This window comes from Chamaea fasciata, unplaced genomic scaffold (genome assembly GCF_029207755.1).
Source record: "Chamaea fasciata isolate MVZ Bird 193981 ecotype frontalis unplaced genomic scaffold, bChaFas1.0.hap1 SCAF_7, whole genome shotgun sequence".
In the NCBI taxonomy this organism is placed as follows: Eukaryota; Metazoa; Chordata; class Aves; order Passeriformes; family Sylviidae; genus Chamaea; species Chamaea fasciata.
The window spans coordinates 51914499-51939359 of record NW_027094092.1 but is presented as its reverse complement, the minus strand read 5'-3'; the positions used below and the strand labels follow the sequence as shown (position 1 = coordinate 51939359).

Sequence of the window (24861 nt, the reverse complement as noted above, 5' to 3'; positions counted from 1 at the left end):
AGGTTCATCCACTTGTCTGATTAATAACTTTGGAATTCCACGGTATTCAGTCCAGGGAAAATTACTGAGTAGATATTTACTATATTGTCAAACTTATTTTGAACTGTTCATGTGGGCCACTCACCACCTCTCTGTGCAGTTATGCAATCTTGAAAACCACAAATTAAAGCTTCTAAAGAGACGCAACAACAAATTGTGGTAGCTCTGAAGAAACCCCCAGGAAAAAAAATTGATCTCTCAAAGTGACCTCTTCAGACTATGCTAACAGACAAAAGCCTGAGTAAACAGATGGGTTTGCAACCCTGAATATCAACAAACTTTGCTCTACTAGATCAGTGAGAGATTTTCCGAGGTAAAAATGCTATCTGGTCATATATACTCTATTTGCAGCTGGATAGGGACTTTGGAAATGACTTTTTCTCCATTCCCTGTAAACAGCTTTGCTTTGTTTTTTTTTAGCTTGAAGGAAACCTTTGAATTGTGGTTTCCTATTCAGCTGTGGATAGAGCAGAGAACTGAAGCATTTTGCTTCACTAGCCCACTGCTGCACTTTCCTGCCACAGGAAAATTCAAGCATGTCCCGAGGCCACTGTTTCACGGTGAAACAAACGGTGGCTGTGCATGGCTCCCCACAAGCCATGCCCTGATGTGCTCAGCCAAGGTGCAGCACTCATGGATTAACTCCAGGGGAAAGGGTGGAATTCCTTCTGCAGCCCTTTGGTACTTGGAAGGTTTGAAGTGACATCTTGCTGCTGTTCTCATGTCTGTTTTAAGCTGGATGGTTTTCAAAATCCTGTGTTTTAACTCCGGTAAACTTCCTGTCTACTTCCCAAAGGCTGTACCTCCCAACTGGAACTTGGATTATTTTTAGGTGTGTGAGGGTAGTCAGTCTTTCTAGGAATCCATATCACTGATATTAATAGTGTGGGAACTTATTTCTTCCTGTATACTGAGGATTTCATAGAATATATCCTAAAATATGGGTTTTACAGTGGCACATCTGGTTATGGGTGGTTTTTACTCTTCTGCATGTGGTCTGTGGTTCAGCAGTCACTAACTTAAAAATACATAAGTTTGTGTGTGTGTGTCCTCACACAAGTGCACATACATGGTTCACATTATTTCCTTTTTTCTGAGAACTTTATAGCTGTAGTTTTTCTTCATTTGATAAATGTAATTTATAACTCTTTTAAAGTTCTATTCATAAACAGGAGCTGCAAAATAAATCCAGCAACTTATAAAAGCAAAACCTCAAAAAACTGAAATTAAAACCATCAGGTCTGCTTTGATGTAGAGGATGTGTTGAAATGGTATATTTACATGTTTATTTTCTATTTTATAATTTCCTGCACAAAGGCACGCAATACTTTCTGACAGGAACTGAAATGTATTTTGGAAGAGTTCCACCTCTCATGTCATCTAAGCTCCATGTCGTTTATGTGGTAGAACCCTATGTGAAGGAAATGAAAAAGACTTTCCTGAAATAAGAGCTGGACAATTTCTACTCATCTAAGTGGCTACCCAGTGACTGAAGAGAGGCGCAGTGTGCAGTGGTAAATTACTCACCTGTCTGGTATCTGTAAGAACTGGGTAGATGTTATATTGCTGAAATTGGTGGTGGATAAACTCCATTTGCAGTTGTTTGCTTGTAGTGACACCTCTGGAAAAAAGTTACCATTTGCTGGAGGCTGTGCATGGGTCTGGCTGTCTCTGGAGCTGCCTCTCTCTTAATCTTTCACCACTTTTAGATGACACCTGTTTTTATTTTCCTCCCTTCTGTGTTTGGTTTTTTTTTTAATAAAATATACATGACTCAGAAAAAAGCATACAAACCCAAGCACCTAGGTAATGCCTGGAGTAGGTTTGAGTATGGAAAGAAAAAAAGTGCTATGCTTCAGATTTGTCTATAAAATCACTATCAGAGCCATGGCCTTTGAATCTCCTACCCACCCTGTCACTCTTACCTTTGAGTACGTGACAAGTATGTCATATATGACAAAGAGGTTCCCAGGACTGAAGCTTTCCAATTTTTTCCCCCTCACTTTTTGCTGACTCTGGATTGAACTGGGAAAGGGTTGTTTAATTTGGAGGGAGAACTGATTCCACAGCCACAGGTCAGTTAGTACAATACTCACTCTGAGTAAGTGTAAACCATCATTTTCTTGAGCCTGTGAGCCATCTACCACTTTGCCATGTGTCCAAGTGTACATTCCCCTGATGTGTTAGTGGGTTTCTGCACCTGCCTCTCCATGGCTGCTCCCTAGTGCCCCTGTTGTGCCAGCCCCTGTCAGTCTGGGGTAGAAACTAGATAACCAAAAGGTTCTGGATTAAAGAATCTGGTCTTAAACCCAGATGGTTTAGTGAGAGGGTTTACTTTAGGATCCCTAAAATGGTGTCTAATAACATTACTTTCAGTGCAACTGGAATGACAAAAGGTGCAACTTTCCATTCCATTAATCCTTCCTCCCTTCTGCTTGCACTGTGTCTTGTGTGATCCTGAAGTGATCGGCAGTGATGTGCTTTGGGGTCTAAGGGGGCAGAAGAGCTTGGCTTTAGAAAAAAAGAGTAATTTCCAGACAGGTTAGTTCCCCAAACTTGCTAATGATGAAAGGAAATTATCATCTGTGATGCAGGGGAGGCACAAGAGAAATGGCCACAGCTGGTGGCCAAGGCAGGGCTAACAGGACCATCCCATCCAACTGACTTAGCAATATTATCCATCCGCCCCCGGGTGGGACTGCACAGTGAGAGTGTGTTAAGAGCAGGAACAAGTTTCACTGCAAATGTGGATAGTCTTACCCTTTTGTGTAGTGGAAGAGCATAGGAGATGGACAGGAGGTGACAGTGGCTGTCACAAGGTCCTGCTGGGCAATGTAAGTGGATAGGGTGCACAGCTGGCTTCTGGGGGGAGCCAGCAATATCAACTTCAACAGCAGCTGCTAACACACCTCCATCAGTGGGAAATCAGATTATCCAGAACCCCCCGTGCCAAGCACATCCCTGCTACCCATCAAGCAAACTGCTCAAAAGCTGCTGTGTCTCAAGAGCTCAGGCTGGACCCCCAGGTAGTATGGTATAATTACAGTCATCTGAATGGTTTGCTCTGCAGCAAAGACAACGGTCTAGTCCAGAAGTGGAACCCCGTAGAGTTATACTTAAGCAGAGACTTTATACACAGTGAATACAGATGAAGTCCTTGGCAGAAAACAGAAAATACTTCTGCCATTGTCTTTGTTTCAGGTGTGGTGTAGGGGAAGGTAAGGAGATGCAATTTGCTTGAATCTAAATCTCCTCTAAGAAGAGTGTAACAAAATTCACCACGTGCAGTGTTTTACAACAGAATTTGTTTCAGCGGATGACATAGAAATTCAATACAATAACTCTCTTTAGAGAGATGGGCACAGCAGGCTGATAACTCAGATTAGTTTTTCATCTTTCAAAAGGCAGCATAGCAAGAGTATTTTCTCAACATGTTACTGGGATAGTTTGGAGTTGAAAGACTGGGTCCAGCCTCTGTCAGGGCAAAGGGAGCACTATTCCTTTGAGATCCTTTGCCAAGGAAGGGGAGGGGGGTGGTCTCACTGCTGTCTGGAAGTCTTTGTCACAGGCTGGTCCTCAGACCCCCAAGGTTTGTGCGATGAAAGCTGGCAGTGATCAGCAGCAAAACTCCGAGCACTTTCCTTGTGATTGTGATTTTGCCCAAGCCATGTAGTATCATAGCAGACAAAAGGGGGTCTGAAAACTCAGGGTCCAATATTCACCATCTCACTTTCCTTAGCAAGTACAGTAGAATATAAAGAATTTGAATATAATGTAGTTTAATAATTCTCAGGTTTTAAGGCGATTGCATGTGCCTGCCTGAAATGATACACACGTTTGAATTTTCAATCTCCAACAGACTCAGAGAGGAAGGCAGGAAAAAATAGCATTTTAAAAAACATTTATTCAAGGAAAATCTTTAGGGATCATGTATAGGATAATCTTCTTCAGGGTGACCCTCATTTTCTACAACATAATGGTTTTACCCAGCAGTGGTTTAATGGTTTTGAATAAGCTGTAAAGCAGAGCAACAAACATTTTAGTGGGAATGGAGGAGTTTACCCAGAAAGGCAGGAGTGTCAGCCTACTTTGAATATAGAACGGAGATGATTATTCTGCTGACCTTTTATCCCCACCATCACTAAAAGGTATACTATGAACATAATGGGGTCTGGTTTTGTGTACATGATTGCTGTAAGCATGACTGACTCGTTTGAAGCAAGTGGCATTCCAAGCAGGAGGCTGGAAGGCACCAGTGCTGTGCACCGAGGCTCTCATCAAACGGCTTTCTTGCTTCAAGCCTTTTATTTGAACATAAATGTTTGTGAAGTTTTCCAGTGATTTTTTTTTCCTGGCATTCACCCCACAACTCTTATTATTTTTAGCCTTGTAAATTGGCATTATGCAATTGCCGAATTTGTTTCTTTCAGCCCATGATGATTTATAAGACTTAATTTCCAGGATACTCCCTTGAAGTTACCTTCTCTTTGTGACCTCAGGATTTCTCTTCCCAGACCTTTGGTATTTATTTTTACTATTTCTGTGGTCAACGTTTGGCAATGTTGTTTTGGATTAATGACAAACATACATAAGGACTGGAAGGAATAGATGTCTTAATCTCCTAATTTAATGTGTGGATTGTTTATCAATAGTAGAAAGAAGTTTCTGGACAGGTTTAACACATCCTAATAATAGGCCTCTGCAGCCAGATAGAAAGATTTTGATGTATCTGAGCTCCATGTAATTCTTTACTTGTTCCAAAATAGATGAAATTTGCTTATTTTATATTGCAATGCAGTATTTCTTTCTCAGACTTTGCCCAGAAAGAATTGGAAGTGGAAGTCAGTCAGTTTGGACAAGTATGCGTTGTTTATATGGAATATTTTAATTGACATAAAATTGTGTAAACCTTCTAGCTCCTCTGCTCTTGGATGAAGAAAAGATCTTTGGCATAGCAATCCTGAATTTCTGTTCTATTTTTTACTTTTATGCAGGAAATTGCAAGTAATTTAATGCACAAATGAAATTACTCAGCATTTTACTCACTTGTTGAATTTTCCTCATAAGCAGTATATTTTGCTTTCATCATATACCCACTAATTTCTTTACTTGCATCTTCTTATTTTTGATTTCTCTGTATATTCTTATCTACATTCATGATTTATTTACTCAGGCTTAATTCCTTCCCTCCCCAGCCTACTGTGAATAAAGTGTTCCTTTTGAAAATGATTAACTTTGCACTTTGTTTACAGTGTAGTCTTGCAATGTTATATCTGATACTCATTAGCAGGAAAAGAGAAATAAAAGGAGAAACATTAGTTATCACTGCCAATCATTTTGAATTCACTGAGATCAGGATCTGACCTGAAATGTTTAGGTTAGCTCAACAGCTGAAGTTGATTTGAAGGGTCTCAATGTTTATGCCTAACAGTGTGTCCTCCTATGACTTTTTATTTTTAACTGCTCAACAGTTCTCACTTTCTGTGAATTTTAAAGTTATTCTTAGGCTAAGCAGTATAGTCTCTTCACAGGGAAAAACTGTGACAAGCATATCTATGTGATACAGCTCATAATTTCTGAGGGCACATCACATCTACCTGAAGCTTTAGCAGGAAAAAAACCAAAGACTGAATAGTTACTTTTAAACTTAGATATAAAACTTTGGGTTCCAATTCACTGTTTTCAATGTGTGAATTATTCTGCGTAACTGGAATTGTCCACCCTTCCCCGTGGAACTTAATTTAATGGCCACATTATTAATCCCTTGCTACTGTGTCTTGAAACCAAATTTGAATTTCTTAAAACAAGAGAATGCTGCCTTTTTAGAAAAGTATTAATGACTCCTTTTAAAAAATGGGGGTCATGTACTTACATATGCAAATAAAATGGATCAAACTTGTATAAATGGGAAAGATCTCTGGAAATGCACACTTATTGCAAACAAACCCTGGATTTGCTAGGTAATGAAGGAATAGTTTTTAAAGAACAATTATGTTGTATTTGGAAAACCTGACATTTTCTCTCTTAACTAATTTTAATTGGCATAATGATCCCACTGAGCCAAAAAAACTCCCAAGAAACCAAAGAAGGCAGCAGCAAAATATAAATATAAACCAGGAGTGAAGTATCTTAGCTGATGAAATGATAAACAACAGCCTCTGAAACTGTTTTACAAATACCTTCTTCAAAGTGAGGTATCCTTGAGCAATTGTGGCCCATGCCTATTCCTTGGCCTCTTCTACAGTTGTTGACATTGCACTGCCAATGAAGCAGCTGTCACTTTTTACCAGCGTAATGCCTGCCAGCAGCTGGCTCAGAAGTGCTGCTTTTAATTAAATTTCTGATTTCAATTGGATTTTGGTTTGCAGTTCACAGCTAACAGAGATTTTCAGGATGGGGTCTCATGGGGCATCTGCAGGCGTTTCAGACACCTCTGTGGCACAGAGATGTGTTCAGAAAAATCAAGCATCACCTTAAAATTTGTTACAGTTTTCCTCCATTACTTGTGAGAGCTCTTCCAGGATCTCGCTGCTATAATGGATAGAATTATTCATATTTTCAGCTGAACTGTATCTATGGCATATTTACGCTGCTTGTTGGTCTGCCAACATTGTCTCTTTGCTGAGGCAGTTATCCTGTCTCCCCTTGCTCTGTGAATTAAAGAACTGTAGAATCATTAGATTGGAAAAGACCTTTAAAATCCTTGAGGGCAGTCCTACCCCCTCGGGCACTGCTCCTCTGGGACTAAGAAGCCAAACTCTTTGGGGTGTGTTGGCACTGATGGGGACAGGCAGACCCAGTCTCTCTGCTACAATCTTAGTGAGCTGGGATATGAATTGAGCCTTTCCTGCTGCCTGTAGGGCTATGGCAGTGTAATGCTAAACCTGAGCTGGTGAATTCAGCTGGAGACTTCATTAGCACTGATTTAATCAGGCCATGTGGATTTTGGGACAGTATGAGGCCAACTGAGGCTCACATTGGTCTGCACCTGGTTGTTCAGATGTGCGCACAGTCTATTCTCATGAGATGGATTTTCCATTTCTCTGATCCTTCTAGAAGCAATTTTCTGCACCTGTTTCATGACAAGTCCATTTTCCTGCATCATATAGGAAGGAATTAATTGGAGAACAAAAGATGGCTCTACCCTCTCCTCCTTTTCCCTGCATTACCACTGCTTGGCAGAGCATATGGTCACTGGTTCAGCACAATCATTCTCATCAGTCAGGTTGACATCTGGAAGTCACAGACAAGCACAGATGCAGCTTGACAGCTGAACACCTGGGCAAAGAGCGTGGCATGACAGCGACATGCTGGGTGTACTCTACATGTGCTGTGTTATTTGAGCACCGCTGTGCAATATGGCTTGGACCTACTGGAAACCCAAAGGACAAATGAAAATTTGGGTACATTTTGTTCTGAAGCCTCTCTTGTTGTATCAGCCAACGCACAGTAGAGTCAGCCCATCTTGGTGAGCCTGGTGTGACCGAAGAGGCTCAGGCGAATTGTGTGCTCGCTGGCCATCTGTGTTGTTCATGTTTCCCACAGCCTGGGTTTCCTGCTCATGCAGTGCATGGCATGGGATTTCCCAGGCACAAACATGGGAGCCCAGGCACATGCTCGGGGGCCGTGTGACAGGGCTGTGGCTGTGGAACTTCCCCATATGGAGCACAGCTGTGTCTGTCCTTGAAAGGAGTGACCTAAATTTTACACAGTATTCCAGTGACGTATGACCAGCACATCCCTCACTGCTGGAAATACCCCATGTGTTTTTGAATTGTACTTGTTTACCATTGCTGCCTCTCTCTAGGGGCTTATACTAACCCTGACTTTGACTGAACCATCTAGAGTTTTCTCCTCCACGTGCAGCTGGCAAGTGCCCAGTTTATTGTGATATTTTTTGCTGCCAGCTTCATGAATTTGAGCTAGGCAGTTCTGGATTTCATCCTGTTCATACTGCTTCAGTCCTTGAAGTTGTTTAGTTCTTCCAGTGAAATGTTCTGTACACTCACAGATTTCCTAAGGTTGTACCCAATTTTTGCACTCCAGTGTTCTATGTCATATATATGGTCTGCTGACCATATTCTTCTTGTGTTTTAATTTGATCATGATAATAAGCAGACAACAGATAACCTTAGCTGATGTAACTGTCACAGCTTTTGCTATCAAAATAGTGCTGGTAGTGTTCCCAGCTAAGGTTCTGCCAGAATGTAATTAGAAATGTACCTTTAAAATGTGATCTTTCTTTAACTACTGTAAACATCTTTTAACAGAATTCCAAAGGCTTTGCTTAAAAATAAAACCGTGCTTATGAAACACTTAGTCTTATACCAAATTAACACTAAGGATGTAACAGAATATTAAAGGTACTACAATATTAAAGGTATAGATTTCCATTATGAGGAATATTTGCCCTTGTTTACCTCAGCTGCAACTTTTTCCTATATACAGAATCATTTAGGTTGGAAAAGAACTGCAAGTTCATGGAGTCCAACCTTTGACTGACTACCCCCTTGTCAAGTAAACCATAGCACTAAGTGCCACGTCCAGTTGTTTCTTGAACATCTCCATGGACGATGACTCCACCACTTCTCTGGGGAGTCCATTTCAGTGCTTGACAACCCTTTCAGAGAAGAAATTCTTCCTGACGTCCAACCTGAACCTCCCCTGGTGCAGCTTGAGGCCGTTTCCTCTTCCTGTCACTGGTTGCTATGAGAATAGGCTGATTGCCAGCTGGCGACAACCTCCTTTCAGGTAGTTGTAGAGAGCAATAAGGTTTCCCCTGAGCCTCCCTTTCTCCAGGTTAAACAATCCAGCTCCCTCAGCTGCTCCTAATATGAATTACAGTGACCCCAGCTATTGTGACAAAGCATACACCTTTTTTCGAGTCGGATGCCAAAGAGATATTGCAACAATCAGTCCTGTCATCAGTCCCTTCCAACAGTGGTGTTGAAGTTGGCCTTTAAAGCAGTTTTGTTCTGTTAACCTAAGAAATGGGCATTATGTGGCTATTTTCTCTGTGCCACGAGGGCTGTCTGGTTCCCATCCTCTTTCTTCAGCTTTCTGACTGTGAAGAAAACTAAAGAAATATAAACCAAATGCAGTAGTGCATCTGAAAGCAGTCTAGGTAACGACTCCAAGAGACAAGCTGGGCCACATCTCGCATATGTTCAGCACTGATGATTGAAGTGTTGACATTGTCATGGTGACAATTAAGAAGCAAGAAGGGGAGGATCCTAGATCTGGCTGATTTAATGGGAATATTTTGGTTCTAATATCTATCTATTGCTAAGAACCACCCAAATTTAGTCTTAGCAGGCTCCATGAATATGAACTCTTTTTAGAGGGAACAAAGCTGGAAAATTTTGTGTACTGAGAAAACAGGAAGGAGTCCTGTGCTGAGCAGCCCTGTTTTTTGAGAGCAGCAGCTCATCTGGGTAATCAGGACAGAAGTTGCTTAGTTAGTGGGTACCACCATCACTTCGGCCGGTTGGTCTCTGACAGGAGATGATGAAATTTGAGCACGTGGCAATAGGAGGCAGTGATGCTGCCTCCAGCATTTAATGAATCACTTTTAAAGGTGTTTGGAACTTTTTCTCATTTCTAGGTTCTAATCAGCCAGAGAAGGATTTTATAGAACATTTATCCTCCATTCTGTGTGTAAAAATGATTTACTTTATTTGGTATTTGATCAATTTTTTTTCCATTAGGACATCAAGCCATAATCTGTTAAACACCTGCATGGAAGTTTCCCAAAATGACCCGATATGGTGAATACACATATAGGCTATAGTTGAAGAGGTGCTTATTTTCACAGCTATGGGAACTGTAGAAACAGAAAATAATTTTTCTGAAAAGTTCTGGCATCAACTTTTTTTCTCTTATAGAGAGCTTTTCAGTATAGAATTAAAGTTGCATAAGTATATTTCCTAGCACCAAACATTCTAAAAATAATACAGGATGATAAATAAGGTGACATTTAAATTCAGTACAGTGCTCACTGCCATCAAACTCTGTAACCACAGCCTTCTTGTATAGATATTTAATTTAACAATACATCACCTTAGATTCACAGCTCTGAATAGCTGAAAAATCCTCATGTAATGCTTGCCCCTGACCCGCAATAACTTGCCATTTGTTTGAATGGTATTCAGTGAGTAAGCACTTGAAGCAGGGTACTTCTGCACATGTCAGTAATGTTTGTATGAGATTTAATTAGCACTGTGTATTATGTCTCACATTTCTGGGAAAGGTGATGTGAGGAAATTGTTTTACTAAGTAAGGACTGCAAAATTCATTTTTTACTGCATGTTAATTTGATGTAAATTTTTTTTACATTCTAGATGGATTTTTGTCATTCAGCTGCTGAACAATGTAATTTTGGAGTTCAGCCCAGGTCTTTGTGTCCTGAGGTACATGAGGATGGCAGTACTAAAGAGGTTGTTAGCAGCTTTCTGACAGTTCAGATATCTTGTGTGTTGGGAATGAAGTCACTCCTTTCCACATACGACAGCTGTTCAAATGCAGACTTCCTCTCCCCATGCACATTTGAAGTGTGGGGTGCAAATTTTCACTTGCTTTTTTGCTGTAATTGAGCTATATAAAATCGCCCCAGAATGTGGTGTATTTGTGACTGGATAGTGTTATAAATGCCCCAAATACAACTCTTCTGTTAAGAATGTATCTGGTAGGTTTTTCTTTTGTTTGTTGAAGTTTTGGTTTGCTTTTTTCTTTTTATTTTTTAAAATTTTTAAAAAATTTCTTTAGTAGGAAAAATGAAGTGTATTAAGTTTTTTCAACTGGCCTGTTTGATCTTTCCCAGCTTGAACATAAAAATGTCACAGGAACCTGTGAGTAATCTGAAACACAAGGTGTGACTAAGGCAAATTTTCAAGGCTTTACTGAGACATAACATACTTTGAATAAAACCTGTTGGAAGTCCTGGTCCAAGCTGTCATGCCTTAGTTATGGTGGTGCTTTGAATGGCACATCAGAAACTGCAGAGATGAAATAAAGCATTATGTCTCTTTTCATCTCTGTTGTTATCTTTCATTAAAATGTTAACAACATCAGCTCTAACTTATCGGCATCTCAGTCTCCATCTCTGAGGACTGGTTTCTTCCTGTTACACTTTCTTCCCAGGATTTAATGTTATTTCTCCAAAACGACTCTTCTCCTAGCTGTGCCACAGGAGGCATGGGTAGATGGTAGGCATGCGTAGTGTACTGGGGACCAGTCTTCACCCAAGTGTAGCTGCCATCCTACTCAAAGACAATGCTGATAATACCCACGGATCCATAGTTGCTGAGTCTCTTATGTGCTTGTCCAAGTGGAATTCATGGATCTATCAGTGGACTTCAGTCAATAACCACAAATTCATAACAATTTTTGACTGTTACTAATACAGTACAATACAAATGAACGTGTTAACAGTGCTGTTGTTTGGAAGCAGCAGTATTGCTTATGAGAGAACAGTTTCTATTTTCCTACCACAATTATCACATATTACTATTCATTTAAATTGAAATAGAAATGAAAAGTCACTCAGGCTTTGGAATATGGACATTTAATCTATCTCTTATACATCTATTTTTCTTATTTTAACTTTTTCACTGTGTGTGTTTTCTTCTCTCACTCTGTACCCATTAATATAATTCAAAAATGATTGGTTTTTTTTGAAATATAACTTCAAAAGAGAAATGTGATTTTCCCAGCATGCTGAAATCTTGGGTGGTATACAGTGTTGTCACTAGCCATATAATTTAAAATTAACACCACTGACAAATGCTGCTTTAAAGCTTCTATTGAAAAATCATAACATGTGAGTGCGGTAGGGCTTTTTTGCTGATCTGGATTTGCATTTTTGTAATTTACAGTTAAAAACTGGAGAGATCTTGTTATAGCTTGATTACTCTTCTTCAGTATACTCCTTGTTTTGTATCCCATTATTCTCTCAAAGAACTTAATTAAATGAATCAGAGTATAAGCTCACATTTGCTGCAACAATCACAATTCCCCATAGATAATTTTCTTTGGCTGGTCTTGCTGGGATTTCCAGGAAAGTTCCCAGAAACTGTTTCACAGAATAGAGGGATTTCTCTTTTTAAAACCCTTTTTTGGTGGTACACAAATCTGAGCCCAGAAGAGTTTAATTTTTGAGAAATAACCATGAATTCTACATGCATGTGTGACTCTATAACAACAAAATCTTCAGAATAAATTGTGTTTAAGTAGAATCTTATTTGATTTTTTTGTGGTTGGCTTTGGAAACATTTGGTAGTTATTTTCCATTGAAATTCTCATCTTCTTGGGGCAGCAATGTGTTTAAGTTCTTCTCCTGTTATTTCTGCTCTGTAATCTTAATTTTAAAACTTGTTTTCAATTTTTTTTTCTGTTTGCTGTCTTGTGTGTAGTTATCTTTCACATGGCAATAAATAATTCTGTGTTTGGTGTTGGTGGTCTTGGTCTTAGTGTGCATGTATTTGTGTTGAAGGGCTACAATATATAGCCCAGTAAATAGCATTGTTCTTTATTTTGAGAAAGAGAGAAGGAAGGGTTCTAATTTATATCCGTATTGGTGAAATAAAAATGTGGTCTCTCCATTCAAGAATGTGGTTGTAATTTTTCAAAATTACTTGTAAGGCTTAGATGACCCATTTACAGCTGGCTAAACTGAGATGTTTTTAAGAAATAAATTTTTAGAGAAGAAGGTTCGACACTACAGAAATTTTGACAGGACAAGTTGGTCCCAAAGAACCAGTAACACTCTCAGCTGTTGTCTGTGAGTGCAGTGCGGTTCTCTTGGTTTCTGGAATCAAGATGCTTGATTGCTTGATTTGTATTAGACATTAAATAATACTGGTTCATGCCTCTGTGTACTGACAGTCCGATGATGGGCATTAAAGAGTTGAGGCACCATGGTATGAGTCAAAAGGGAGAAGCTGGTTTGGGATTTTGGGATTTTATTTTTGCTTATTAGCAATTAATTGAGGACATTTCTATGAGAGCAGGTGAAAGCGTCCCCTGAGCATGTAGCAGACTGACAAGGTACAAGTCAGCTTGGATCCAGAAGCTGTGTCACTGTGTCAGTGTTCCACTGTTTTGCAGGAAATAGTAGCTCAGGCAAAGTCACCTGTTCACAGTGCTGCACAGTGTTTCTGCTAGTGCTAGGTTGCTTCTTGCCAGCCTAAAGGGATGAGTGACTCTGACTTCTTGCAAATTCACAGACATGCATCCATTTCTGTGAGTATCAAAGGCTTGTTCTGAGGGTCCCTATAGAAGTGGGAGAAGCCCAGTCATCTCTGAGAGGGTTTGTATCATATCCCAAGAGCTCTAACTAGAATTTATTGAGGCTAAGTGTTGTATCTAGGACCTCCAACTGAAGTACGGTTTCAAATGGTAAATACAAAGTAAGAAAGTAAGATTCTGCTTCCAAAACTTGAGCCTGAACTGGGAGGAAACTTGGATGGAAATGATCATCCAGCCCAATCTCTTGCCAAAGCAAGATTATATCCTGCAGGCTGTTTTCGAACATTTGCCAATCTGGCTATAAAAGCACCAAACAAATAGGCTCCATTACTGGGAAGAGTCTGGGAGGCTGTTCCATTGTTTAAGAGACGTCATGCCAGTTCATTGTCTTCTGAAATTAAGTATTTATTTTTTTTCTTATCTTAGTTACATCTTATCCTTGGTTGTGTTCTGGGATACCAAATTAAAATCTGACATTATTAAAGGCAATGTAGTTCTTGGCTATTACAATCTACCTTTGTGTCCTCAAACCCAGGGTGTTGATCACCCTAAGGCAAAGGGCTGCACAGCTGCATGACCATAATTCTATGTTATGGGGGCCAGGGCAAATGATGACTATAAAATGCCTTTTTCTGCCTTTTTGTATCTGACCTTCTCTTTCTTAATTAATAGCTTTCTACATCCCATCACAGCTTTTGATGTTCTTCAGTGAGTGGTTGCCAGCAGCTGTATCTACTTTAGTAAGTAGTGTGGCCTTGTAAGAGCGTGGGGTGAAAGCAAAACAGGACCTATAGAGTAACATTGTTGGTGCTGAGGGCTTAGCATCCACAGTCATGCATGCTTTAAGGTTTTGGAATAGTTCTGGGCTGGTCCCTCAAACTGCGTGTATGTACTGGTTGGACATCATTATATGGACTTCCAGAATGCATTTTCTGATTTAGTTTTGTCTGACAGTCTGTGAGTATGAGTTTATTTTGTTATGTGAAGCAGAGTGTAATATGTAAGGATGAACTAAAATGCTGGTGGCAGATACAATCCAGATATTTTTTGAGTGTGTGTTGTTCAGAGCTGAACGCAATGTTATATACCAACAAGAGAGATTTGAGCCAGACGTCAGGAAAATGTTTGAAGCACTATGGAAGTTGAATAAAATCCATGCTGAAATGTTTCTAAGAAAAGGATAAACAGAAAATAATTTCCTAAGAAGAAAGATAGAGTTGTTCCTATATAGAGAATCAGAAATGGATTTGGTCAGTTTATGGCATCCTTTCAGGCCAAATTTCCCCTGGAGAAAAGGAGGCTTGTGGGGAGGACCCTATTGTTCTCTACAATTACCCAAAAGAAAGTTGTAGAGAGGTAGGAGTCAGGCTCTTCTCCCAAGTAACAAGCAGTAGGACGAAAGGAAAGGGCCTCAATTTGCACCAGGCAAAGTTTAGATTGGGTATTAGGAAAATCTTTTTCATGGAAAGGGTTGTCAAGCATTGGAAGAGACAGTCCACGGAAGTGGTGAAATCACCTTTCGTAGGAGTGTTTAAAAGACACGTAGATTTGGCACTCAGGGACATGGTTTAGTGGTGGACCCAATGCATTTTAAGGCCTTTTCCAACATAAATCATTACATGACTCTATGATTCTATAATGGGTGTCCCTTTTTCTTATGTGTATCAGTTTCATTTTTTCCAGTTTTTTAATTTTATGTCCTTCGTCCTGCTATTCATTATAATTTTTTCTTTTCCATGTCTGTTATTTATAACTCGTGCTAGCTTAGCTACATCATGGAGTCTCATTGTAGGCAATTTACTCTCCCAGATACCAAAAGTTTTTAACAAAGTTGATTTAAGAATCTTGTCTACCGAATAATATACATCATAGGTGATAATCTACAGTAAGCCAGATTTCAAAACACATATCATGTTTTCTTCAGGTCAGTTTAAATTCAGGCTCAGATGAGAAATAATCACAAATGCTTTACTGAACTGATGGCATATAATTGTTTCCCAATGTTCATTTGTAATTCAGTCAAGAGGAAAACTTCCCATTAATAAAATTTCCACCGTTCTCTTCCTCTCTACTGTACAGTTTTCGGAATTATGTTCAATATTGTGCGTATGAATATGCTCACTGTTGAGAAAGAAGTGTCTTGAAAGAGAACTGCACCCCACAAAATACACCTTTCAGAGCCAAACCCCAAACAAATCCTACTCCTAAGCCTCAGATCACTCAAAAAGAGACTCAATACATTTTGGCTTCTCTACCATTGAATTTAAATAGATATTAAGACCTTAAGTCAGTAAGGTTTCTTTTAAATGCCTCCCATCTGTACAATAATTTTTTGCTTTATACATTTTCTGCTGTGGTTTGTGAAGATTCCAGTGTCCCAAGAGGAGGGGCCTTTTAAGTGGTACAGGTGTCCAGTTTCAACATAGAGAAGCAATCTAGGCTTGCCTCTTGGCTGCTGTTTAATGCAATCTCTGGGAAAAGGAAAACATAAATTTAAACCTACCCTACTAAAATGTTTTAAAATCCAGATCACTCATTTCCCATAATTTATCGTAAAGCAGATTCATGCTCTAAAAATTAAAAATATTTAGAGATCCAAGGCCACTTCATATGTGTTCTTTTGTGCTGACAATATTTTATTTTAAAAATTACATACTTTCTTTTGTCAGGTATTTCCATTTTTCTATGATAAATACTATTGAGAAATATTTTTTGGTTGTCCAAAATTACACGCATACCCCCATCCATTTCTGATACTGAAATTAGTAATGTTAAAAAAGAACAATGAAGGGGGAATGCTTTGCTACAAACATCAGTTTTGAAATGAAAACATTTTCATCTATGAGGCTCCAGTTGTTCTGCAGTTAGCAAATACTTCAATTGACACTGTTGTCAAACCAAGGACATAAAACTGAGAGTGTGATATGTTATCTGCTGCCAATTACGTAAGTTCGTGATGCATAAGTTATTGCAAAAAATGGGGTCATGACCCCTAAACCAACTCCTTTTGAAGTTGTAGTTCTTCATAAAACCTCCCGCATATTTGTATATTTTAGTTGGTTAACTCTTAACTGATTTTATGCAAGTGCTTATGAGAACAATTATATGACATTAAAGAAAAAGCAGACTCTTACGTCTACAGAAATACCAATTTGTTGATATGCTTATAGAGAGGTGAATCTGACTAAAACATGGGTTTTAGTTCCTAATCAAAGAACTTAGATTAAGTTCCTTATCAAAGAGATGCTTGAAAATAAATATTTTTGGCCATCAAATGTAAATATTAAAGTTATTACAGTAGATTATCTAGCAGCGAGGTAAGAAGATTTGGAATCAACCTCTCCAGTCCTTGTCTTACCTTTTATATGATCTTTTATAGCAATGTTACATTAGTCATTGAATTTCCCTATTGCTTTCAGTTATCTTTCTGTATGACCAAATATGACAAACTCATATTCATCATGTGAAAATAGTGTGTAAATAATAGATTTAAACCTTCATTTGAAAAATGCCAGCAAAGCTGGGAAGAGTGTTAGGTGGAGAAATCACTTGGAACTGGAACAGTGAGGTCCTTTTTCATGTCTGAGGCAGAGGTTCTAGAAACTTTAAGACTCAAGATACTGTGATGCTAAAGATATGCAGCACTTTCATTCTAAAGCAAGGGGCTTGTTAGAGGATCATTTAGCTAAGATTTTTTTTTTAAACTTCAGAGAGGAAAAAAGTATGTCTTTTAAATATTAGTTCTTTTCAAAATTTGGTAGAACTATGATCTTTCAGATGATTGGACAAAGCCTCTCCTAGAAAAGCTACTAGTCCTTCTTCTTCCTCATTCAGTTTAAGGACTAAAACCAGGGGATTCATACTCTACTAAATGATTTTACCAAGTGGTTTTCTTTTTTTTCCTTGTGATTTTGGGACCCCTCAGCTACTTCTGTTGCTCTGCAACTTGCCTACTTCATACAAGCAGTTACCTGTTCACTGACCTGGGGAAAGAACAATGCAATAGTTCAATGGGCAGCCTAAGTTCAAGCCCTTGTTCAATTAATGGTTATTTATTTATATAAAGTGAAACAGGCCCAACAGGAGAGGCAGAATACAAGAATAGCTTGATATTTTGGTGTTCAGGAAGCTTGCCTGGAATACAGGATTCTGACATCTTGCAGAACAGAAACTTGAAATCTGGACTCCTGTGCCACCAGTAAATGTCTTGATCATAAGATGATTATCTAGGAGGGGTGGAAGTTTTCGTGCACTTTGATGTATTTCATCCTAGGCATGAGAATCTTCCCCAGGTAAGAACTTCATAAGAACTGGTAAGTACCTGCAAAGGGTTTGGCCTCAAGGGAATAAAATTTTTCAGCGAAAGAATGCATCGCTGTAAACTCCAACGGGGACGTGACTGGAGTTTTTATGACCATGTAGGTCCAGAGTGGTTTGTCCATTGTGATGATCCATCAGCATCTCATGTTTGAAGGGGAGGTCAACAAGCAGTGCTGGAGGGCATGAGTCTCAGGAAGCCTGCAGAATGCCAAAGCACATGTCTGTGTAAGTGTCAGACTTGTAAATCAGCTTTGATAGAAATGTTTAACAATGGGGAAATGGTCACACACAAACATTCGTTTGGGGATTAGTCTTATGAGTCTGGCTGCTCTTAAACACTTCAGTTGACATGACATGAAACCGGGGCATTAAACCAGGAGCCTGACATGTGATCTGCTGCCAGTTGCCTTCAAATTACCATGTCTGATGAGAGAAAAAGAGATGAAGTTAATGGAGAAATGGGACAGGTCATCTGGACTCTGATAATTAATGTTCCCTAGAAAATAAAAGTTTTGAAATTTTCCTGGAAATGAAGTTTTATGATCTGCTACAACAGCCCACAGGGGGAATGCTGCAACCTACACGTATTGACAATTGTGGTATTACCAGACAATTAATTTTTATGAGTAATTTCCAGAGCAACCATCAACCATGCAGTCACGCATACAGTGCAAGAGTGTGCCATGGAATCGAGACTCAGCTAAAGGCCAAAGATTATACAGATTTATTAATATTTGCAAAAAAGTTCTCAACAGCAGAGAGCAAACTGAGCAACAGAATGGGGAAGAAGGAATGGACTTGACAATAAAATGAGTTTTGTAAGGATATGATTCAGAGCATGATGAACTCAACAGAAAGATTTCCATTGATTTTTTAAGGTCTTGGATAGATCTCAAGAGAAATGAGACACTCCATCTTATACCTTTCTCCCTACTTTCTCCATCTGAATGGAAAATACATTCTTGTTCACAGCTGGCATATACCCTTTAGGGACCAAGAATTACAAGCAAAATGTTGATCACATTTGAGATGTAGAGCCAAGAATCCCAACCTAAGCAGTTCCAGAAGTGGTTCTATAAGGGCTAAGCAACTGGCAAATTCTCTCTACCATTATGTTCATATTTGTATTAGACTCAGAACAGTCTTACCCTGTACTTAACGTTGCAAACCTATTCTGCTTTCTCACTTAAAACACAGAGAGTAATGGAGTAACTGGATTTATAGTTTAATTTCTCTTAAATCCTTCTCCATACACACCTTACTTGCAAAGGTAATGACCTGTTTAGTTTCCCTCTATTTATGTCTAGTCTAAGTAGTAATAGCTGTTACTTTTAAACAGCTATTAAATACTTCAGTAGTTCTTAAACTATGCCAAGGAATACTTGCAATAAGAGAACAATGAACAGAGATGACTGGAGATGAAGTTGTAGAACTGAATTTGTTTATATATCATTCAGAAGAAAATAATAGTTCTGTCAAAGTCCCTGTCAAAGGCTGTTAGACAAAATGATATACTTTGCACTAAGTGGGTCTACATAGATCATGGATTATGGCCCCAAGTGATAGATCTCCAAGATAAGCTTGGTTATCTATTTTCAAAAATTTTCCTTCTGTGGGAACAAAAGATTGCTGTCTAATGTAAGTAATATTTGAGAAACTCATCCTGCTGTGATAGCAATTCTTATTTCATCCTACACACTGAAGAACATAATTTATCTTAACACTAGGCATTGAGCAAAGCTAGCTGTGGGGAAGTAGTACTAATAAGGTTTCCTTTTACTGCTGAACTCAATTGAAATCTTCAGTCAAGCAAATCCTGGTTTAAGTACTCTGCTGGTTATTTTCTTTAACATGGTGTGAAAGACCAAAGCTGCTTTATTGCAATGGAAGGATAAGTTACCAGCAAGACATGCTGAGTTGAGGAGCTGGTGACAACATGCAGAAAGAGAAATTGGCATTACTTCCCATCACTTTGGAGATACAAGAATAAACTTCCTTACAGAGAAAACCAAAACATTTTCAATGGAGAATGCTCAACAGAGAATGCTACTGTTTGATGGATTGCAGCCTTCTCAGTGTCCAGCAGATCAGGAGTAAACACTTCCAGGTCCCTAAGAACAAGTCCCTCACCTTTCCCAGGCTGTACATGAGTGGAATGCCTGCTTCTCATCTCATCAATCTGGATTTCATCTGAATCAGAAAGCCCAGATTCCATGGTCTGAGGATTTACTCACTCCCTTCACAAGCATAGTAGGTGCTGGCTTTCCCTCTGTGGAATCACTTTGTGTTGCTTCCTGCAGGATCCTGTAAGGTAGCATCAGTGGAGACAGTTGTCCTTCACCTGACCTCAACACATACACAAACCCCCTAACAACTGGCATTGGCATCTCCTTCTGCAAGGTGATTCTGACCTAGGGGGCAGAGCACCAGCAGTGCCTAAAGCTTTGCAACAGATCAGAAAATATGCAGTAGAATCGGATTAAAAGAACAGAAATGAAAAAGACCTGCAGTTTTCTACTGTTACAGCACTGGACACAGAACATCATTTCCAGTTTAAAGTCCATCAAATGATGAAGCACAAATAGTGTGTTTGGAGTTATCAGTTTAACATTTGCCCCAGACCTTCCTGAGTGCACTGGGAATTCCTCTGTGTTTGATAAACCACAATAGAGGCTCTTTCCTCAAGGACAAGTAAACACATAGCCATTAGCAGTCAGGTTAAAGTAAAGGATAACTGAGCTTACCCAAGGACTTGTTTTCTCAGGTTCATCTGAGCTATCAGCTTGAGCACATCTGTGAAGATCGCCTGGAGGTCATGAAGGTTGCCCTCTTTGCTTTGTCTTACTCTCAGGATTTTTTTTTTTACAAGTTCCCTGTCCACAAAGAGGTGTGGCAGAATGATAACTGAAAACCTGGCTCTGTTCACTGTATCAGTGTCACAACAGATCTAGTTTTTTACCAGGATGCCTCAATGCTATGGCTAGAGGAATGAGGGGAACACAGACTTTATTTGTAAAAAATATATTAAAAATCTGGTATGTTGCCACAAATAATGCCAAGATAGAAAGTCCTGATTCAAAAATGAGGATTCAAAGGTCAATATGAGTTTGTTGGGCAGAAACAATTATTTAATCCACATTGTGGAGCAAGAAACCCACTAATATCCTGATCTTGGTTTTATCTGGAAAGTGATGATAATGGCAAAAATGATATAGTTCTATGTCTATGACAAAAGTAACAGATTTTTCTGTGGACCCCATCCAAATACTACTGAAGCCTCCAGAACCCCCCCCCCTCCCCCCCCCCAAACCACACAAAAACAAAGGGTGCTTTTCTGTGCTTGCATACCAAAGGAGATGTGTATCGGTTTTGCTTTTAAACACAAACCTTAGGATGCATCCAGACCCATCCAGCACATGATTACACAGCTGATGTGTACATTTCTCCTTTTTCCACTCTCATCAAAAGGTTCATCAAAGCTGTGGAGATGTTTGATATTCCTGGTGAGATGAGGTCAGTGCCCCTCTCTTGGAGCTGATTCATATGAAGTGGAGGCTGAAAGGGGACAGAGGGCATGGGAGAGAATAGGTACTATTTTTAGCACAGAGACATTTATCAGTAGCCCTGGCATCACTGGAAATCAGCAAAGAGAAGTCTCTGTTGGGGACATGATTCATGAAATAATATACAGAAGACATGTGGCTACCTGCAAATAGCAGACTCCCCTGTGGTCATGCTATTGACACCTGTTTGTATTTGGATTCTATCATACTTGTGTGCCAGTATTTCAGACTTATTATTTTTTTCCTTGGTCTTTTACGGGTTAGCACAGATGGTGACTTCCCTTGTGTGTTCTGCCCTTTACACTTGTTTCTAGTGACCACCTGACTGCCTTCATTGTGGTTCTGTTCTTTTCAGAGTGCTATTGATTATACACAGCACTTTGTGGCAATCTGGTATAAAGGGACACCTTTATAAGACATCATGGGCTCTAGGTATCTATTTTTATCAACCTAAGCAATTGTTGCTTTGAAAAAGAGACCCCTACTTCCCAGGCTGTGTGTTTCTGACCTCGGTTAGTCCGAACTCCTTTGACCTCGGTGCAGCTTAAGCGATGTGACAGCCGAGTCAGCCCCTTTAATTCCAGTCTTTGTGAGGCTCATGTGATAATCATGCACTTGCTCTGTCAGAGGAACCAGCAAAGAGCGATTCTGTCTGTACTTGCTCCCTGCAGCAGACCTCTTTCTTGCATTCTCTCTTCCACCAGATTCCTTTCATTTTGTTGGTTCTATTCAGGAACAAAGAGGACTTTGTTGAATTGTCTTTGTGGTTTATTTTCCTGAGCCTTGTAAGATAGCAGACTTTTGCCACTGTTTTATCTAATCCTTTATCATATGCACAATACCCTGAATGCTTAACGGAGGCTAGTGTGTGTTAGCCTATCTATCTCCCTTTTTTTATTTTTTCAGGTTGGAAGCCAAGGCTGACTTCTGGATGCCAAGTTAGGAATAATGGCTGGAGTAAAAACTCAGGGAGGGGTCTGTCCATGCAGCTGCAATAAAGGATTCAGGCAGAGGACCTGTAGTCATCAGTAGATGTCATCTTGTTTTTCATGTTCTCTGGCCTTACTAGGCCCCCTGTGTCTACGTAGAAATCTATTTCTTTACTAGTGTAGAACATATCTTCATCAAATGGTCTTTGGGCACATGTTCAAAAAGAGATAAAAATGCACTGGCTGGCCACTACAGCTGTTAATATTTTGCAGCTTTTATCTGAGCCTGTGAAAGTGTTTAACATGTTAAACTGCTGTGGTCTGCACAGATGCAGAAAGGCAGTTCAGAAGAGTGAGGTGAAGGACTCTAGTTTATAGATTTTACCATAAAAGTCTTCTCCAAATCTCAGGACAACTCAATAGTGTGGTGAAGTCTAAAAAGAGCAGCTGGCTCTAATCTTTTGCCTTAACCACTGTCCTGGCTGCTTTTCTCATGACCTGCCACTCTACCTATTCCCAACACATAACTCTTAACGTGTTTTCTTTATTTAATTTATCAAAACATGTTTTTTAAAGCCATGGAAAATGTAGCCATTACTCAAGGCTGTCCTTGAGTGATAACTTTGTCTGTTTTGTCTATTGCCAGAAGGACATAGTGTGGTCCTGGAGTCTCTGGACAAGTTAGTAACTGAGAGTTGCTTCATCAAATCTCTTCCCATGAGGGAAGAGATCTATAACCTTTGTTTTCAGTGGAACAGACAAACCGCTCTGAAAGGGTAGTCGGCAACAAAATACAGTGCTTCTGGACTCTGTATAAAAAAAAAAGTCAGGCAGTTTAATCCTGAGAGTGACCTCATGGACCTTGAGAGAATTTCATCAAGGATGTAGCTAGTCTGTATTTTGCAATAAGCTGAAGGAAATAGGCTTGAAATTTCAGAGATAAAGCTCACAAGCAGCACCATTCCAGTCACCCAATGTTCTTTGTAAATGGGATTTCTGTGCTGTTTATTTCTAAAAAAGTCTCATGTTCAAAACCTGAAACTTTCAGCCCTTACTTGAGCAAAAATTGCACAGAAACCAGTATGAATAGTGCCTAGAGCAAAGTGAAATAAAAGCTGGAGGATCTGGTGCTGTGTTATTTGGCTCATGCTGCAAAACTTCAGCAAATTTGTCTCTAGTGAGCAAAGTGAGCAGTTTTGACAGCTTTTTTTATATTGAATTACAGTGACAAATAGGGACATTGGTTTGCAGAGCATTTGAAAGCGTGATAAACACAGTCCTAATGAGAAAGATGTTTCTTTTTATTTGACAGAACACCACTGTTTTTTCTCATGCTTACAAGTGCACAAAAAAAGGAAAAAAAAAAACCCGAAAAAAACCCCCTGGTTATTTGAGGCAAAATTCCTGAAATATTATTCTCTAAATCTCTAAGCTTTCACTTATTATTTTTTATTCACAGAAGTATTTGATGATTATATTGTCCACAAAAATTGTAGCAGTGATAAAAGAAAATCAAATTGTTAGTTCAAACAGAGTACCACAGTGTTTTTTTTTTAATTTAGGTATGAATTTAAAAACAAACCTGCTTTTCAACATGAAAAAATCTTTTTTTTTTTTTCCCAGAAGATAAATGCTTGCAGGGAGAAAATTGCTCTTATATCCCTCATGAAATTATAGTCTTTGGGTTGTTTAACTCCAGGTTCACCCACCATGGAGCTCTTAGAACTTTGAAGCCTACAGTGAGCAACTTGTACTACAGAAGAAAATAATTTAACATCCACGTGCACAACAGTTGTAGCAAGCTCACTGGAGAGTAATCTGTTTGGAAAGCAGCTAGTGTTATGAATGCTGCTAAAAATAGCAATAATAGCAAGATAATTTTGCTTATCCACCAGTAACACTTGCAAATGAAGGGATTTTGCCGCAGCTGTTAGGGATTCCAATCACTTCTAACAAAGGTGTTTAGTCCAAGATGCTGGAATTTTACATGAGTGTGGATTTCACTGAAAACTGTTCAGTGCTGCTGTCCGTTGTGTTTCTAAACTCGCATCCCTCTCCATCTTCTTTAAACATGAAGAGTTGCTGTTGCCGGTGCAGATTCATTCTTTTATGCTGGTCCCAGACCCATATATTCCAGCACCTCTTTTATTTTTGATGTGGCAGTGAAAAGAAACCAGGGAGTTATTGCTGTTCATACAAGTGCTCACACATTTGAGCCCTCCCCACAGGCACATCTTTGTATGCGTGCCCCTCACACATGCACGTCCCTGCCACCGTATGTGCTTATCTTGCCAGTTTTCTAATTTTCTGAGGAATTTTCAGGAGACTTAGCTGAGGTGTGTCTCCGCTGGCTGAGTTTTTTTTCCTTACTTTTTCCTTACTTTTCTCCTGCCCGTTGCGCTCTGTCCTCCCCGCACGCCAGCCTCGGACACGGCAGCGTGCGGAGATGGTGCCGTGAGCCGCCGCGGGCAGGGACGCTTCTCCTGGTGCCTCCTGACAGCGCTGCCTGCTCTCCGCAAGCTCATCAGTCCAAGAACTCGCTCTGCGTGTGGTGATGCAGGAGGGTGCAGTACCAGCTGAGAGAGAGGAAGGCGCCAAGAAAGCCACAGGAGCACAATGCATATGGAAATGAAGCAAGATATGACAAACCTGCCGCTAGGGCAGCCTCAGCTCGCCCAAACCGTGCTGAGCAGAGGCACAGATGAAGGAATTTTTCATGTATTGTCACATCCTCAAAGGCTGTTTTTCAGAGCGTAGAAATGCCT

General features: G+C 39.6%; 1 long non-coding RNA gene across 1 annotated transcript in view; it reads right to left on the bottom strand.

Annotated features, from left to right (window-relative positions):
- Nucleotides 1-17195: 17195 nt before the first annotated feature.
- LOC136291825 (uncharacterized) overlaps nt 17196-24861 on the bottom strand; it is a 51554-nt gene continuing 43888 nt past the window's right edge. The window contains exon 3 of the long non-coding RNA XR_010721755.1: nt 17196-17802. This is a non-coding gene — a long non-coding RNA (uncharacterized lncRNA). The remainder of the gene's footprint in view (nt 17803-24861) is intronic.